The sequence below is a fragment of the Bidens hawaiensis genome, unplaced genomic scaffold (assembly GCF_021521415.1).
Source record: "Bidens hawaiensis isolate Kalapana, Puna unplaced genomic scaffold, B.hawaiensis_p1.1 tig00031541_1, whole genome shotgun sequence".
NCBI lineage: Eukaryota > Viridiplantae > Streptophyta > Magnoliopsida > Asterales > Asteraceae > Bidens > Bidens hawaiensis.
Window position 1 is genome coordinate 103,426 of NW_027495342.1, and position 18,553 is coordinate 121,978.

The 18,553-nt window shown below is 41.6% G+C and overlaps 1 pseudogene across 1 annotated transcript; it reads left to right on the top strand.

Annotated features, from left to right (window-relative positions):
• The first annotated feature begins 1,003 nt into the window (after positions 1 to 1,003).
• LOC143582380 (auxin response factor 19-like) lies at positions 1,004 to 6,080 on the top strand (annotated as a pseudogene). The gene is made up of 13 exons (XR_013143960.1): positions 1,004 to 1,241; positions 1,318 to 1,413; positions 1,509 to 1,565; positions 1,635 to 1,790; positions 1,862 to 1,946; positions 2,562 to 2,652; positions 2,743 to 2,907; positions 2,974 to 3,169; positions 3,230 to 3,392; positions 3,425 to 3,621; positions 3,736 to 4,833; positions 4,909 to 5,099; positions 5,192 to 6,080. The product of XR_013143960.1 is annotated as an auxin response factor 19-like (transcript).
• The last annotated feature ends 12,473 nt before the right edge of the window (positions 6,081 to 18,553 follow it).

Consider the following 18,553-nt stretch of genomic DNA (forward strand, 5'->3'; position numbering starts at 1 on the left):
AATAGCAATCATGAGATTGAACTCTTATGTTCCAACCCTCATATATACGGTCACCCATTCAAATTATTATGATTGCTATTTATTTTATTTGAAGTGTGATATTTTAGATTCAAATATACATTAACATACAATTAAAAAATTTTAAAATAATAATAATAATACATACATACATACATACATACATAGGTTTATAACCTTTTAATTCTCATTATAGTGCAACCCTTCGTGAAAGATTATGACAGTTATAACTGTATTAATGGAAAATTCATCAGAGAGTTACCTAGTAGTACTGAGCATTGTTATTGTCGAACTTAAGTCACTAGTCACTACTCCTTGTACGTGAGCAAAGGTTTAATACACACACATATATGTGTGTGTAATTTTGTTTAATATTTAGAATAGTTATAAAAGTAAATTAATAGCTAGAAGTAGAACAAAAGATTTCTTTTTGAAGGGAATGAAAGAGTTTAATAATAATAATAATAATAAGGAAAACTAAAGGGAAAATGAGGACAAGTAAAGTAAGTTATAAAGGCAGGCAGAGAGTAGTGTGGTTTTGGAGATTCCTACACCAGCCACCACCGCCATATATAATATATTATATTTTACAAGTATAAAGCGACATCCACCTTAAGCTTCCCGGCTGCCACTTCTTTACTCTTTCACCGGTGAATTTGTAATCAATGAGTAAAGTTTCTTTATGCATGGCGTTTTGAAAATGAAAGCAGAGTCAAATGGTACGTACGTACGTTCGTTGTTATCCGGTACAAGGTATATATACATAATATATACTGTAATATGTCCGGTACAAGGTATATATACTATAACATGTTTCTTTTTTCAATTTCAATTTGATTAGAATTAGAGGAAGATCATTTTTTACTTTCTGGGCAAGTCGAGTCCATGACTGCTACTTCACATATTTGTGGCCGGGTAGGTCCTCGTCATGGCCATTACATATCTTTTGCATTTATGCTTTCTCTTATATCTTTTGCATTTAGCTTACCTGCCAGGAACCCACCCATCTTATATATATTTATAAAAAGTAATTTAGATATTGGTACAAATTGTTATCTGTTGTTTTTGTGTTAATTAATCAGTATCAGTAAGTATCAGGAGGTATATCAAATAATTACAAAGTAATGCATTCAGAGTTGTGGCATGCTTGTGCTGGGCCTTTAGTCTCTTTGCCCCCAATAGGTAGTCTTGTGGTTTACTTTCCGCAAGGTCACAGCGAGCAAGTAAGACTTAATGTTCTTTCTTTCTTCAGCACATGATCGAGAATATTCAACTGACTGGTGTTTTATTCTGTTTAAGGTTGCAGCATCCATGAAGAAAGATACAGAAAACATCCCAAACTATCCCAATCTTCCTTCAAAGCTCATCTGCATGCTTCATAATGTCGTCTTGCATGTATTCATTCATTCATTCCCCTTATATTATATTATGCAATAATATAAATAGTAATACTTGCTGTTTCGACATCATTGATTGCTGCTTTGGTTTAGGCTGATGCTGAAACTGATGAACTCTATGCACAAATGACTCTTCAACATGTAAATAAAGTAAGTCTGTTGGATGCTTCTAAATATGTTTATGTTGATTCTTGACATTAAAGTAGTGGAATTGTGCAGTATGACCAGGAAGCATTGCTCATGTCTGATATGGGTCTAAAGCAAAGCAAACAGCCTGCAGAGTTTTTCTGTAAAACTCTTACAGCTAGTGATACAAGCACCCATGGTGGATTTTCCGTACCACGTCGAGCGGCTGAGAAGATTTTCCCACCTCTTGTATGTCAAACAACAAGAATATTACTGCGTTGTCCATTTATTAAGATTTCACCCTGCACATGTTTTTATAGGATTTCTCTATGCAACCTCCAGCTCAGGAACTTGTAGCTAGAGATTTACATAACCAATCATGGACATTTAGACATATTTATCGAGGTTTGTAAAAATATTTCTGTTGCCCGGATCGATTATTCAATTATAGGATTATAATTAATATTAACAAGATGAATATGCACATGATGCAGGGACTCGAGACACAATGACAAAAGAAACATACACTAATATTGTTGGTAAAATGGGTGGGTATTTGTACCTATAAAAATGACGATTAAATAACCATTTTTAACTAACTAACTAACAGGCGTGTATCTGTTGTAAAATGTTGGGTCGTAAATCTGATTAATTTACAGCAGTTTGACTTTTTATTTGACTTCTAAATTACATAGATTCCTTGATTAAAGCTAGGTCTTAAACCGTCTTTCTTCCTCTATTCATTAAACTATATTTAACTTGTCACTTTGGCACTTATACATTAAACAAGTAGTTCGATTTTGGATAGATTATGTGTATTTGCATCCTCTTGCAAGCACTACCTAACTATAACTGTGTTGGATGCATACTTAATGCTTTATAATAATAGTTTTCTATATTCAATAGCTTAATTAGACTTCAACTTTATGTATGTTGTCCTGTGATGTTATTTAGATTTCTATACTGATCCAAGGTAAACCTTTGAGCATATTAACAAGCTGTTGCGTATCTTGGTTTCAGGGCAACCGAAGAGGCACCTGCTGACCACCGGTTAGAGCGTGTTTGTGAGCTCTAAAAGACTTTGTGCGGGAGATTCTGTTCTTTTCATACGGTAGGTATTCGCTAGAAGCAATAAGGTTGTGTAATGCATGAATATATATCCTTTCTAACTTTTTCGGTATGCTTACATGAACAAATGTAGGGATGAGAAATCACAACTTATGTTGGGAATTAGGCGGGCTAACAGACAGCAGCCTGCACTCTCGTCATCAGTTATTTCCAGCGACAGCATGCACATTGGGATTCTTGCTGCCGCCGCTCATGCTGCAGCAAATAACAGGCCATTTACCATATTTTTCAATCCTAGGTTGGTTGGAATCTTACTATATTATTATAAGTATTAGGTTGAAAACATCAAAAGTTGCGTGTACAGGGCAAGTCCTGCTGAATTTGTTATTCCACTAGCCAAGTATAACAAAGCCATGTATACTCAAGTTTCACCTGGGATGCGATTCAGAATGATGTTCGAGACCGAAGAGTCAGGAATAAAAAGGTACATGGGAACCATAACTGGTATTAGTGATCTCACTCCTGCACGCTGGAAAGGTTCACAATGGCGCAATCTTCAGGTACACCTCAACCTTTGCTATGTTTTTTTAAGAAATATAATGCAAGCAGGTTAATGGCAGGTTGGATGGGATGAATCAACAGTTGGTGAATGTCCAAGCCGTGTTTCAGTGTGGGAAATTGAGCTAGTTGTCACTCCATTTTACTTATGCCCCCCTCCCTTCTTCTAACATGCACAACCCCAACCAGGTAAACTTAAATCTCGTGTGTCAGTGCAAGGAACATGTTACATATATTTTGACATTTTCCTGTTGCAGTGAATGTAACAGAAATGTTGTGGGTTGATATGAAGGATGCCTCAACCCCCGTCTTCCCTGGTTTGAGTTTAGTCCAGTGGATGAACATGCATAATCATAGCAACAACATCTTCCCTCCCACCTCCAAAGATTCTTCCAAGTTATTAAACTTTCAATCTGCAAATTCCTTTACCCCACCCTCCAACTTCAACAAGCCAAACCAACCACAACCACCATAGACTCAACATCATCTGTTACATACTAACCAAAAACAGCAACAACCTCAACAAGTACAACAACAACAACATATGTTACACATTCAATAACATAATCCCGTGTACACTAGTCAGCAACAACCACCACCACAACAGCAGATGCATCAACAAGAGCAACACCAACAACAAAACACGCAACAACATGCAGGAAATCCCCGACTTCAGCAAAACACTAATTTAGCTAATAGTAGGGGTTTGATTCAAGCTTCGCTTGTGTCCCAGGAGTTACAATTTCAGCATCAATTGGAACAACCAATTTGCAACCTCCAACAAACACAGTTGCAACATTTGATACAACATAACTTGTCACCAAGGCAACAAAGCCTCTCAGGGCAGCATCATCAACTACTGCAAAAGGCCTATGTATCATTAGTAAGTCACGCAGAGCCTCAGTTTCCCCTCCAGCAACAAACTCAACAACCTAGACAACAATCTTTATCACACTAGCATCAGCAGTTTCATGGTAATAACAACTTTTCAACATCAGTCCTTCCAGCAAACCAAGTTCAAAGTCAACCCAAAAGCCATCCTATGCCAATAAGAGTTCATTCTAATGGTGTTGATGCCCCCACCTGCTCCACATCTCCTTCCACAAGCAACTTCCAATCAAACCTCCTCAACAACAACCAACAAGTCTTTGTGAATGATTCCATGTTTAATCCTGATTCAAAATCTGCTCAAACTCCAACCAAAGATAATTCAAGAGTCAAACATGAGTTAACCAATGTGAAACTACCAGATCAACCTAAACACAAAGGCATTGGTAATCAACAGTTGGAAGCATCCACAACTGTGACATCATACTGCTTAGATGGTGGAGGTCTGTCAATCCCAAACTTAGGGGTGGATGGTGATATCATTCAACCAGAAAACAATTTTCATTTAGGAGCTAATATTATCGATAGTTTTCCACCTGATGCTTTATTGTCGAGGGGTTTTGATTCTCAAAACTTACTTTCCATCTTTTCTGGCGCTCCTAGAGATATTGAGATAGAACTGTCAAGTGCTGAGATTAACGCAGACTCATTTGGGATGCTACCTGATGTATCATTCAAGCCCGGTTGTTCAAATGATGTTGTTGTTAATGATTCAGGTCTTTTAGGAAACGGGATGTGGGGTAATCAGAATCCACAACGCGTACGAACATACACAAAGGTAATTAGCGTCATCCTTTTACTATCAGTCTTCTTGGTTGAAATAAATAAATATATTAGTTTGAGTTGGAATTAGGTTCAAAAGCGTGGATCAGTAGGAAGAACAATCGATGTGACACGTTACAAAGGGTATGAAGAGCTAAGATGTGATCTTGCCCGCATGTTTGGGATTGAAGGTCAACTAGAAGACACGCAAAGGACTGACTGGAAGCTTGTTTATGTTGATCATGAGAATGACATACTACTTGTTGGAGATGACCCATGGGAGTAAGTCACAAGCTAATGGCTAAACTGGTACAATATAATAATATGGTGTATATGTTTGACAACTACTTTTTAACTTAACATGTTTGTTCCAGTGAATGCGTCAGTTGTGTTCATAGTATAAAGATATTATCATATTCAGAAGTACAGAAGATGAGCTTGGATGGGGATTTAGGTAACAATCAAGCTTTTAGTGGGAATCCATGGAAAGAAGACAACTCAGCTACATCCTTTAACAGATAAAAGGTTTATGGGTGAAGAGTTTGTAAGAACACGGTATATATAGTTTCATGAATGATTATAGATATTTTAGGTGGCTTGTAAATATGTTAATAGCAAACAGAGTTCTAATATTAAGAGCAACATATTTTTGCTTTCAATATGTGGATAGTGCAGATGACAACATTACCATATATATTTCCTTTTCTTATAGGTTTAGCTAACGCCATATAATATAGCTTTTATAACAATTAATGTTGGGCAATGCAATTCCTTATACACCACAATAAAAGCCCAATTGAGATACCAAGCCCAGTTCTAATGGGGCGACAATGTTACTAGTTTCACAATCGCGTTTATTTTATGTTGTTTAACATGTGTATTTATCGGTTTATACATATATGCATATGTTTTTAAGACAAATAGGTATAGTTTCCTTTTCACCAGGAAGATGCTTTGGTGGAGAAGGGGGGGGGGGGGCGGGGAACACCATCCCTTTCCTCGAGTAGATGCCCAAAGTGGAGTTGAGCATGAGATTCTTCACGCAAGTCACCCTTGCCAGTTTTGATTTTTCTTTAGTTATTTTATTATTTTTAAAACTAAAAGGTTATTGTCATTATTTTCTTAAAGAGTGGAGATTAAAGTATGATGTATTTCATTGATGGTGTGAAAGAGAGTGAAATATGGTATGTTGTTGACATGACACGTGATAAAAAGAAATAATGAGTAAAGTACATTGAATAGTGTAACATTTCAAAATATGTTGTTTTTCATACTCCTTAAGTATGTTTTTGACTTCATTTTTGTTTAGTATAAAACAATGAATCATGGAATCCTTTTCTTTTAAATGGATATGAGTTAAGAGAAAAAAAAAACACGAGAGTAGAGAAGCCATAGAGGTTTTTTATAACTTTTCTTATAGTGGTTTCAAAATAAATAAATACTTTTTTCTATTATGCATCGGTAACTAAAAAAAATCAAATAAGTAGGTTTTGTAAAAGGTTTGATCTAATTTATATGTGTGTAAGGCTCGATAAGATGATGCGTGGCCTAATCGAACTTTGAGATTGCAAGTGATCACATGTTAACTGATGAGACTTGATAAACCCTTTTTGTACCACATATTTTTTGTTCACATTGTTTCAATGATACAGTGTATTAAATAAAATTGTTCTAGGAGGTTCCTTGTTTTTTAATATACTTTAGAAGCAAGATTCGAGGTAACATATTTTATAATTCCATGGATCAAAACATGAAATGGAACTTTTTTATATAAACATATGTATTCTTACGCTTTTAAAATTTGTGTAAGTGGGGCCACATCCTTAAATAAAAGCTACAGGTGTCATTCATTACAAATTAAACTAGTATACCATGATTAAACATCAATAATAGACGTTCAAATTTATTAATAACTATTGATGCTACGCCTACGTCTTTTTTTTAATAATAACTCTTTAAAAAGAAAACTTAATACCTTTTTGTGGCTAGCGTCCATCCATTATTGAAGTATAATGTAGAGGTAGGATACCAAAAAGACCCAAATACCCTTAAGTACCACCCGCGGGTCACAAATAATCTTCTTATAAGCCACCCGCAGAACACATGGATCACCCGCATGTCACGAGTGAGGAGGAACGTCCTCACAACACACGTGAAAGCATCCTGGCATCCTCAAAAGTCATCCGCAGGACAAGACATCTGTCCGCCTAAACAACTGGAAGGCAATGCCAGCAGGACAGCTGTCATCACTCAAGTACTCTCTAGAAGAAGGTTTACGATTCTAACTTGGGGAATACGTGACATACTAACCAATGAATAAAGGACACCTGGCCAGGTTGTTATAACCGTGCACATGGCCAGGGTGCGATCCGTCCTATCATTTGGTGACACGTGTCCAGGTTGTTATACTCATGCACATGAGACGTATAGCTCAACCTATCAAAAGAGGACATGTGTCCAGACGGCTATCAGAGATCTTCTAGAAAAGGACAGCTGCCCCAATCGTCTTCCTTCATCCTTCGGCTATAAATACCTTGTCAAGTGGTATGAGGTATTGATTCACTCAACTATATTCTGACTACACTTAGTGTTTATACTTTAGTACTTTCTTCATTACGAACGTTACTGATTCTCACGCCGGAGGGTGGTTACAGGAAGACCCCCCCTCTTGTCCTTCCTGTAACGAGACTCACGGTGTCTGTTTTGCAGGTTCCGGTCATTGGACTTTAGGAAGTCTTACTCATATCGTGGTAGTAATTATCGTATTGTACCCTGTGGACTCATTGGATCCAGGACCCATACCCAAGGAGTGGATCCGTGTTTCTTCATTGGCGTCATCCGTGATTTGTGTTAGAACAGAAAAAGTTTTCGTTGGTTTTTTGGTTCGTTTGATATGAGTAAACTTCCTGAAGGGCCGACGGGAACCCCTGCAACTGAGTCACGTGTAACTAACACAGAAGCACCTCCGGGTCTTAGTGTTTTTGCACGTATCACGACTCCAAGTGGCCGTACTCTTGAGCGAGTCGCAGCTCCAGGGTCACGGAACATTGACGTAACACTTGGGGTTTTTACCCTAGAAAACGTCACAATACCAATCGGTACCACCCCCCAGATATGGGACGGGCCTCGGCACCGGAGGGTTCTAAATTGGGCAACCTTAGACGGATTACGGAAGAAACTCGCCGAAAACGGTCAGTGTTGGATCTGGAAAATGATCCAGGCGATTCTGACATGGCTAGATCTCATCAACGTAATTCCAGATCCAGAGGAGCTTTAACTCCTTAAGAGTGGCTCCACGTGCAACAACAAAGTTTGGTGGCTGAATACTAGCGTAGAAAACGTAACAAGCGACTTCACGCCCGCACTTTGGATTATGAGGAATCCCCTAGGGGATCTCCTTCTCCTCCACCAACAGTGCGAGGAAGTCAAACCCGTTACAGTCAAAAGACGGAACCAGAGTTTGGCGAACTTCCGAGGCTACGTCCTCGTCCTCGCATAAATATGCAGATGCCATCTTACTTAGATGAGTTTGATGGTTACGATTCATCCTATCACCCGGGAGACTACAGTATGTATACCGGGGACAGTAGGATGAATTCTCAGGCAAAAAGCAGCCGTCCGCATGACATAGTCCGCCATACCGAATACCATAGTAATGCGGAACGAGACTTTACTAAACCATATCGTCCCGCGGATTTCGCCGAGAAATCAAAGTTCATAGCAAGTATTGCCACAACACCCTTTCCTGTTAATGCTATAATACCTACATCGGTAGGTAAGTATAATGGTATGACTGATCCAAGTGATCGTCTCCAGAACTTTATTGCGGTATGCGGTGTTAGTGGTTGACGCTTCCTTATTGGTGTCACATGTTCGCATTGACACTAACAAGGGCAGCCAGAGAGTGGTTTGAAAAATTACCTAACGGTGAAATTTCTAGTTGGGACGATCTGGTGAAAAAGTTTTCACAACACTTCAGCCAGCAGAAAAAACATACGCGTGACCAATCAGAAATTTTGGATGTCGTCCGCCGCGATAACGAGTCCATAGAAGATTTTATCACCAGGTTCAATGACGAGAGCTTGAATATTGGCGGAATCAGTAAAGACATGCTTCGTGGTGCCTTCCGCAAAAACGTCAAATGTGACGATTTAGTCCGCACACTTACGGGTAGAGATGGAATGCCAAAAGAGTGGGACGACATGATGACTGTGGCAAAGGTGTATGCTAACACTGAGAAAACATTGAGGAATGGTAACACGAAGCAAAAATTTAAAGTTGAATTTCAGAATCCGAGACCTAATAGACAGGCGAAAGGACCTATCTGGTCAAGGCTTCAGCCAAGTGTGGAAGTGTCAAAACCATTTGATGCAAGATCCCTTATAGGCAGCAAGAACAAACAGGACCCGCAAGCCGAGGTCCCAACAATTGGACTCCTCTTTCAAAGACTCCCGCTGAAACTCTCACTACAGAGAATATAAAATTTAGAAAGCCACAACCACTAACAAGAAGATCATTTTTGGATGCTACCAAGCACTGTTCATATCATGACGACATTGGTCATAATACGAATGAATGTAGAACATTGAAAATTGAAATTGAGACGGCTGTGAAATCGGTAAAGCTTAAACACTTGGTAAAAAATGGAAAACCGGACAATGGAAAAGCACCTGTTCGGGACATCCAAGGCCCGAGTAAGAAGCAAATTAAAGATTTGAACGTTCATATGATACAAGGCGAGTTCCATATAGGGAATAAGAGAAAAGAATCCGATGATGAAGAATGGAAGAATGAGCCAGTGATCTTCCCTCGAAAACAGTAAGAATCCCATGATCATCACTGCTCTCTTCGGGCACTATCGTTCTCATTACGTCTTCTTCGACACCGGCAGCACATCAGATATCATGTATGAACAATGCTTTGATCAGCTTGACGAATAAGATAAAGAAAGATTGAAACCCATTCACGCTCCAGTATCGGGATTTGGAGGAGAAATAATGCATCCGCGAGGTGTAATTTCATTCCCAGTCACCCTGAGTGATGGAATTCATTCGAGGACCGAGGAGGTCGAATTTCTGGTTTTGCCAGCAACATCAAGACATGATATTATCCTTGGACGAGAAGCGATTGGTGATTTCAATGCTCGTCCGTCCACAGCACACGGTGCAGTGGGAGTTCCAATTTGTACTGGCATCGCAATAATTCATGTTAACAGGCACTGCTTCGCAACCGAGAGCTCAAAACCTAGCAAGATTCCCAAACAGACTTTGAGGACTGGACCGGAAAAGTGGGTCTTGAACAAAGATTTCCCCGATCAAACTGTAACAATTGGACCTGCTATCCCCGAGATAGTACGGACTTTCTTGAAACAGTTATTATCAAAAAATGTTGATGTCTTCGCATGGCAACCTACGGACATGACGGGTGTCCCGCGAAACATTGCGGAACACAAACTCAAGGTAAACCCGTTCTTTATGCCAATTGTTCAAAAACAACGTAAGATGGGTCCGGAACAAACAAAAGCAATGAATGAACAAGTTCAGGACCTCTTGCAGGCAGGGATTATTCGTCCAATCCGTTACCAAACTTGGGTCGCCAACCCAGTTATTGTCCCCAAAAGTAATGGGGGCATGGCGGATGTGTATCGATTTTAAGGACCTAAGTAAAGCATGTCCCAAGGATTGTTATCCTTTACCTGAAATAGACCTCAAGGTTGATGCTGTAGCACCATTCAAATTTAAGTGTTTCCTGGATGCCTACAAAGGCTACCATCAGATCCGCATGGCAGCGGGTGATGAGGACAAAACAGCATTTCAGACCGATCAAGGCACCTTTTGTTACAAAATGATGCTTTTCAGACTGAAAAATGCAGGAGCCACATATCAACGATTGATAGACATAGCGTTTAAAAGTCAAATCGGTAGGAATCTAGAGATGTATATGGATGATCTCGTAATCAAAAGTGTTGAGGAAGATCAAATGTTGAGAGATATCGAAGAAACATTCGACACTTTAAAGAGTATCAACATGAAGTTGAATCCAGCAAAGTGTTCATTTGGAATGGAAGAAGGAAAATTTCTGGGAGTGATTGTCACCGATGCGGGCTTCAAAGCTAATCCGGATAAAGTTCAAGCTATAGCTCGCATGCCTTCTCCGTCCTCCCCCAAGGAAGTTCAGACACTCAATGGGCATTTGGTTGCTTTGAATCGATTCTTGGCAAACCATGCAGCCAAATCTCATCCATTTATTTCAACACTAAGAAATTGCCTTAAGAAAGCACATTTCAATTGGACTGCGGAAGCAGAACAAGCCTTTTTAGAGGTCAAAAAATGTTTGATGGAATTACCCACATTAACAGCACCCCATGCGGAAGAACCTTTAACGTTATACCTATCAGCTTCAGACATTGCCATCGGGGCCGTCCTTCTGACAGATCAAAAGAATGTTCAAACACCGATCTATTACGTCAGCAGAACACTATCGGACCCGGAAACAAGGTACTCCATGCTTGAAAAACTTGTTTTGGCACTGGTCTATGCTGCCCGACGCCTCCGCGTGTACTTTCAAGGGCACCCCATCAATGTTTTAACCGGATACAAGCTCAAAAACGTTCTCAGTAAGCCTGAATTATCTGGGCGACTGGCCAAATGGGCCATCGAGCTAGGTGAACATGCAATAGAATACAAACCTAGGCCAGCAATCAAAGGGCAGATGTTGGTGGACTTTGTGACAGAAGTTCCGCATCACAAAGAAAAAGAATGTTTAATCGAGCAACAACCCCAAGTACCTCCGGAATTGGGACAGATTTGGTCTTTATTCACGGATGGAGCTTCAAGCAATGAGGGATGTGGCGCATGCCTCAGGCTAGTCAACCCCGAAGGCCATGAGTTTACATATGCCATAAAGCTGGACTTCAAAAGTACCAACAACGAGGCAGAATATGAACCTTTCTTGGCCGGCTTGCGGATAGCCAAAAAGCTTGGGGTTAAGCATTTAGAAGCCCGAGTGGATTACATGTTGATTGCGGGACAGATCAACGGCACATACGAAGCAAAAAAAGATATCATGGCTTCATATGTGTCACAGGAAAAGGATTTGATGCTCCAGTTCTCTTCTTGCAAAGTCATTCATATAAAGAGAAGTGAAAACAAATCAGCGGATGCTCTCAGTAAATTGGCTTCAACGAACTTCGAACATTTCGCCAAGGACATCCGCATTGAAGTATTAGATCGTCCGTCTGTTCCGCAACATCAGGTTTTAGTGATCCAAACAGGAGTAGAATCCTGGATGACACCCATTATGGCATACTTGTCATCTGGAGCACTTCCGGAAGGAAAAGCAGGGGCCCGGAAGATAAAGCACAAAGCCTTGAACTATCAGATTCTTGATAGTGTTTTGTACCGACGTTCCTTCCTCGGACCACTACTTCGATGTGTGGATGCCGAGGACGCGAATTACTTAATCAGAGAGGTTCATGAAGGCATTTGTGGTCTTCACGCGGGTCCGCGGATGGTTGTAGCAAAGGTAATGAATGCTGGATATTACTGGCCGGGGATGCATATGGATGCTGTACGTGAAATTAGAAAGTGTGATTCATGTCAACGCCATGCTCCCAACACGCTTCGACCAAAAAACGAGTTAGTCCCATTCACTTCAGCTTGGCCGTTCCAGAAATGGGCAGTCGACATAATGGGACCTTTCCCTGAAGCCCCCGGACGTATCAAATTCCTGATAGTAGCCATCAACTACTTTACAAAATGGGTGGAGGCCAAACCAGTTGCTTCTATAATTGCAGCAAGTGTTGAAAAAATCTTGTGGGAATTCATCATATGCCGTTTCAGCCTCCCTCTAGAGCTCGTTAGTGACAACGGGACACAATTCGCGGACAGTGGGTTGCAAGAATTGTTGAAAGAGTTACACATTCTCAAATCTTCACCTCCTTAGCCCACCCGCAAGCGAATGGTCAAGTCGAAAGAACCAATCGGACGATCAAAGAAGGAATCAAAATGAGGTTGGGAACAAAACGAACGGGATGGGTGGACGAATTGCCCCATGTACTATGGGCCTTCCGCACTCAAAGGAATTCCAGTAATTCCGAAACCCCCTTCAGTTTAACATATGGCACAGAAGCCATGATTCCCGCCGAGATTGGTATCCCATCCGCCAGAGTCCTTATGATTGAAGATAATGATCATGAATCCGGATGAACCTTGACCTCCTCGAGGAAATGAGGGAAATGGCATCGATCCGCGAGCATAATTACAAACGATAGTTGCAAAAATACTATGACTCGCGGGTTCAAAGATGTGAATTCGATGCGGGAGACTATGTCTTCCGCAATAACGAAGCCTCTGGGAAAGAGCCTCCGGGCAAGTTGGCCCCTACATGGGAAGGACCTTATAGAATCTAGAAAGTTCTGTCTAAAGGTGCCTATAAACTAGAAAGGTTGGACGGGACAAAGGTCCCTAGAACTTGGAATGAGGCCCAACTGGAGAAATGTTACATTTAGTGGTTTTGTCTTTTGGCCTGCGTGCCTAACTAAATGTTAAAAACATTTGTAATTTCGTTTCTTGTAATTCGGCTTACGCCTTAGTTATGAAAATCTTCATTCCAGTCATTTGAGACTTGTATTATTATGTAATCCTTTATTGGCATACAAAAAAGATCCTACAAAACACTTATATTATGACAAATAAACAAAGTGTGCCGGATACAAAATTCAACCCGTCTTTATTTACACAAATGGGATTACAACAAAAAAAAAAGAAGATCAAGTTACAAAAACAGAAAAATTCATGGTGCAGCATCATCATGCCCCGCACCCTCGCCTCCAGTATCTTCAGCATGTTCATCTTCCTCTTCTTCTTCTTCATTTCCTCCATCCAGTTCAAGAAGAGTTTTTAATTGCTGAATGCTATCCTCCTCGTCAGCAAGCTCGGATATCTGCTCCGTCAAAGAAAATTTCAAAGAATTAAAGTCCTTTGATTTTTGTTTAAGGATGGCAACAATCTTGGCCAGCCAAAACATACTACTCAGGAAGCCTAGAAGTTGAGCCAAACTGATAACCTTCTTGGAAACCCAGTTGGCGACCGGCTTGCTTCGAAGCTTTGAGAAGGATAGCAACACAATTCTCAAGTTCATCACTAGCCCGAGCATCGGCAATGACCTGATAGAACAGTTACACATAAGTAACTCTAAAAGTACTTGGAACATTTATGATGAGAATAAGGCACATACCTTGGGAATAGCTTTCGCCGCTAACCATTTTTGGTCCGCCTTGGCCTGGATGAGTTCCATCTTGTGTTTAGCACATTCCAAGGCTTGATCACGGTTTCTAGCGTTAAGATCAGTCAAGCGCTTGTCTTTGGCCGCTGATTCAGCCTGCAGGGCCTCCAGCAATTTGGCTTGTTCGTCCAGTCGTTTTTGGAGAACAACCTTGGATTCCTCAGCAGCGGACCGCGCAGCCTTTTCCGCTTCTAGGGATTGGCCGGTATCCCTAGCTTCGTTGATAGCCTTAAGAGCTTCATCTTTAGCATTGGAAGCAGAGGCCACCAGTTCATCCCATTGTTCGTTCATCGCCAACCAATCCCTGGTCATTTCATGGGTAGTGGAAATCGTATTCGCCAAGTAATAAGAATGAGAGTTCAACAACTCTTGGCGAATACTAAGGCGACGTCTCTCCTTTTCACCGGCCGGAAGACACTCCCCCAAGAAATCAAAGCATACGTCCACGCCACGGAATATCGAATCCCGACGTAAGGACCAGTTAGGTTGGTGTGGGGTGGGGTCTTCCCCTCCAAGAGGAGGAGAAGTCGGGGAAGCATACGGAAATGTGCTTACACCCCCTTGATCTTTGAAGTGATAAACATTATGAGAGGGTGACACCTTAGTATGATCAGTTGTGTCATCCCCCTTCTCCTTTAATGGAGAATCATCCGTTACAACGACCGGATTCTCAACAGTGTTAGGAGACGGTGGTGGCGGACGAACAGGTGAATCCTTCAAACCGGAAACACCTTCAGAAAGGTTATCCAGGTTCACTGAAAAAGCATTAACAAGGGGTTAGAAACATTTCAATTCAAAACAGATAAAAAATAAAGTAAACTTTGCATACCTAACGAAGGATCCTCCGCATCAAGCTGTTCCAAACGAGCTTCCAAGGCGGAAGAAGTTGTTTTCTTGGATTTCTTCTTCTTTAAGGCAATCTTCACAGGATTAACTTTGCGCTTACCCGCCGCCTTGGAAACGCCCACGTCAACAACCGGACGTTTGCCCTCAGCAGCAGCGTCATCAGGACCCAGACCCTCAACTTCCGCAGTAAAATTAACGTTATCATGGCCTGTTGCCTGATTAGTCACGGCTCGTTGGCGGGTAAGACCTGCAGTTGTGCTCACAGCTTTGTTAGCATCAGTTGAATAAACTTCTGCGCAAAATGATGACTCCTCGCTGGACGAGAAGAGCACAATCACTCCGCTAGAAGTAAGAGCAGTCACAGAGACCAACGGTTCCGGACGAAGAGCAGTAGGGAACAAAAAGTTGTTGCTCGTCCGATCCAGAAAGGAACCATCTTTTGAATCAATCGGACGTCGCACCATCATGCCCCCTTCCTTGTCCAACAAGGTGCTGAAGGCAGAACCTTCACCTACACAAATATATAAAGTCAGAAATTATCCATATTAAGAAAGAGACGGAGGCCATAAACAAACTCACTCTTATCAGTTTTCTCATAATATGGCTCCAATGTGGGGAATGGCCACAATCGGCTCATCTTTGCACTCACCATTGCGCCCTCGTGAATAGGACGCATGGGAGAAGGAGTAGACATCAGGGTCTTAAACCATGAACGACCTTCATGAGCGACCGCAGGAACAACAGGCGGAGGAGTGTCCGCCTTGCGTTTGGTCATCTGGAAAGGGATAGCGTCCTCCCGGATCCAGAAAAACTTTGGCTTCCAGCCATGAAGGCTACGGAGCCACTCCGTGCCTATGGTCCTCTTCTCGATGGTTGCAAAACTGTACCACCCATCGCGAAAGGTCATTTTGTAAAAAATGGCAAACATGCCAACAGTGGGTTCAAGGTTGTGAGTTTAGCAACAGAATTCGAAGTGTCGAACCCTTAACATCCCGAAGGGATGGATATGTGAAAGATGAATTACGTAAGTTGTCAAGATCGATTGGACAAACTTAGTTACTGGAATCTGGAAATTCCCCGTTGTGAAATGGTCTACGTATACAGCCATTTTATTCGGAGGAGGGCTAGTGGCAATAGAACCACTAGCAGGACGTTCCGGCTCCCACTCCGTCACCAATCCGTACACGTTGACGATATCATTATAATCTTCTTCCTTAAGGCAGACGGTAACTTCACCGATAGAAGGGGTACTCTTTTTCTCTTTAGCCATTTCAATGTCAGAAAGTTTAAAAGAAATCTCAGAAAAATGAAGAAATTTTGGAGAAGGTTGAAAGGCCTCAAGTGTTTGAAGAAATATGAAAGTGATAAAGTTTAAACGGAAACCACAAGGGTTGTATTTATACCCATCGCAATTAATGCGATTCATAACTTGCCAGAAGAAAGAGAAATCGCGGACCGCCAGATGACTGACACGTCAAGCGGGAAATTCAAGATAATGAAAACAGGTTGTCAAAGGCGTCATGAACATCTTATCAGTTGTCCTCAATAAGTTTCTCTCTCCGTCACGTCATCATAGTTATCCAAAACTTTCAAACACTTCAAAAAGTCGAAGATTTAAGAAAAATCTTCTCAAGAGATGTAAAATATCAAAAACATTTCCTAAAGGTATTTTCACCAGGCAAGTAGAATATACACAAAAGATAAAAGAGACTTTTCCTCATTAATTATCCAAAAATTAATTACAATGAGGAAAATAAAAAATTACAAGATACAAAACATCTAAGCTTATCCTATGGGTTTGGAGCCGATGGGCCTTCCGGAGCCTTCAACGACATATCTTCCGAAGAGTCGTCCTCAGATTCCTCCCCAAGATAATTCTTTAAAAGTTGTACGCCGTCATATACGGAAGCAAACTCCGGAAGCACATCTTGTAAAGGAAACACTAAAGTGTCATGCTCCCTAACCCGGTCCGCACGGCCCTGTTTGACGTCTACACCATGTAGCGGATGATCTTTAAAGGTGCGGTCACTTCGAGTATAGTTTACTCCCTCGTGAAATCCTATAACACGCCCGAGGGATGAGGAAGCAGCCATCACATTGGCAAAGCTATCATTCAGCTCCTTACTTCCTTTAATATGGCGGACGACCTGTCAAGACAAAAACATAAGCTCCCAATATCAAAGGTACGAGTGAAACAACAAATGATAAAGTTTGACTTACAGCATCAACTCCCCGAGTAAGGAACCATTGACGATCTTTTTCCGCACGTTCCGTCCACCCTCGGAACTCCTTGGTTTCCGCAGTAGCTTCCTCATGGGCTTGAAGGAGAGAATCATAAACAGTCTGAATTTCGGCAGCACTCTGATCCTTAAGTTTGGCCTGCTCCTTCTGCAACTTTAGCTCTGCTTCAAGATCATGAATCCGTGCACCTTGAAGGGCCACTTGATTTTCTAATGAAGAGTTAGCTTCTTGAGCACGAGCCAATTCATATCTTTCCCTCCGAGCCTTAGCTCGAGCAGCTTCAAGAAGGGAATTTTGCTTTTCGCAAGCTTCCTTCCATCGGCGAGCAGCCTCAGCGTTGCGATCTTGTTCACTCTTAAGAGCAATTTCCACATCCGATTGTTTCCATTTAGCGGTCTGGGCAGCAACACGATGCTCTTCAGCTTCTTTCTTGGCAACCTCGGCCGCCCGGCGAGCTTCTCCCACCTTCCCGCCTAGAGTACGCCACTCACTTAAGATTTCCTGGCTACCAGCCAAGGCATTAGCCAGATGATAAGCAACGTTAGTATGAAGGTCATGGCGGGAAAGGTCACATTGATATGACATCTCAGCAGGTGGTGTACAATGTTCGATAAAATCCATAAAAGTCCTAGGATGAGAAAATCGGGACCCATTGGTGATATTCCATGGAGGAACAAACAACTCATGATTATCACCCAGACCCGTATTCCCGTAGTAACGAGAACCCGAAGGTTTAAGGCGAGCCGGGATAGAGGAAGACTGTTGTGGAGGAGGTTGACGTGGAAGCTCTTCAGTCTAGATATTATCTTCATCAAAAGCAGGATTGTCCGGCTGATCCCCTGTGACACTCCCAGTCTGATAAAGGTAATCAAAGCGGGTATCACGACCAGACTGGTTGTCAGGACCTTCCGTTGAAGTGTCAATCGGAGGAGTCGGCATCCCCTCATCTACAGTAACCCTAACCTGGGGGAAAGTTGGCTGGTCCTCCATATCAGCAACATCAGGCGGAGTAGATAGTTTATCCTCCGCCTCTCCCCTTGTCAAAGGGGATGATGGTTTTTCAGTATGAGGAGTGGGTGTTGATAACTTCTCAGATATATCTTCGCTAAAGATCAACGGATCTACACAAAAAGTTGTACTCAGCTAAACACTCATAAAAAAGAGTACAGTATTTTAAGATTGACACGTACCTTCAACAGTGTCAATGCGGTCAGCAAGGCTATATTGCGGCTTCTTGGGACGGTGCACTTTCCGTTTTTTCTTCGATGGCCCGGCCTCAGTGTCCGCAGCCTTCACATTTGTGTGACCCGTCTGAGAAGCTACAAATGCTCTCTTCCTCTCCAATTCTGCTAACAAATATGAGA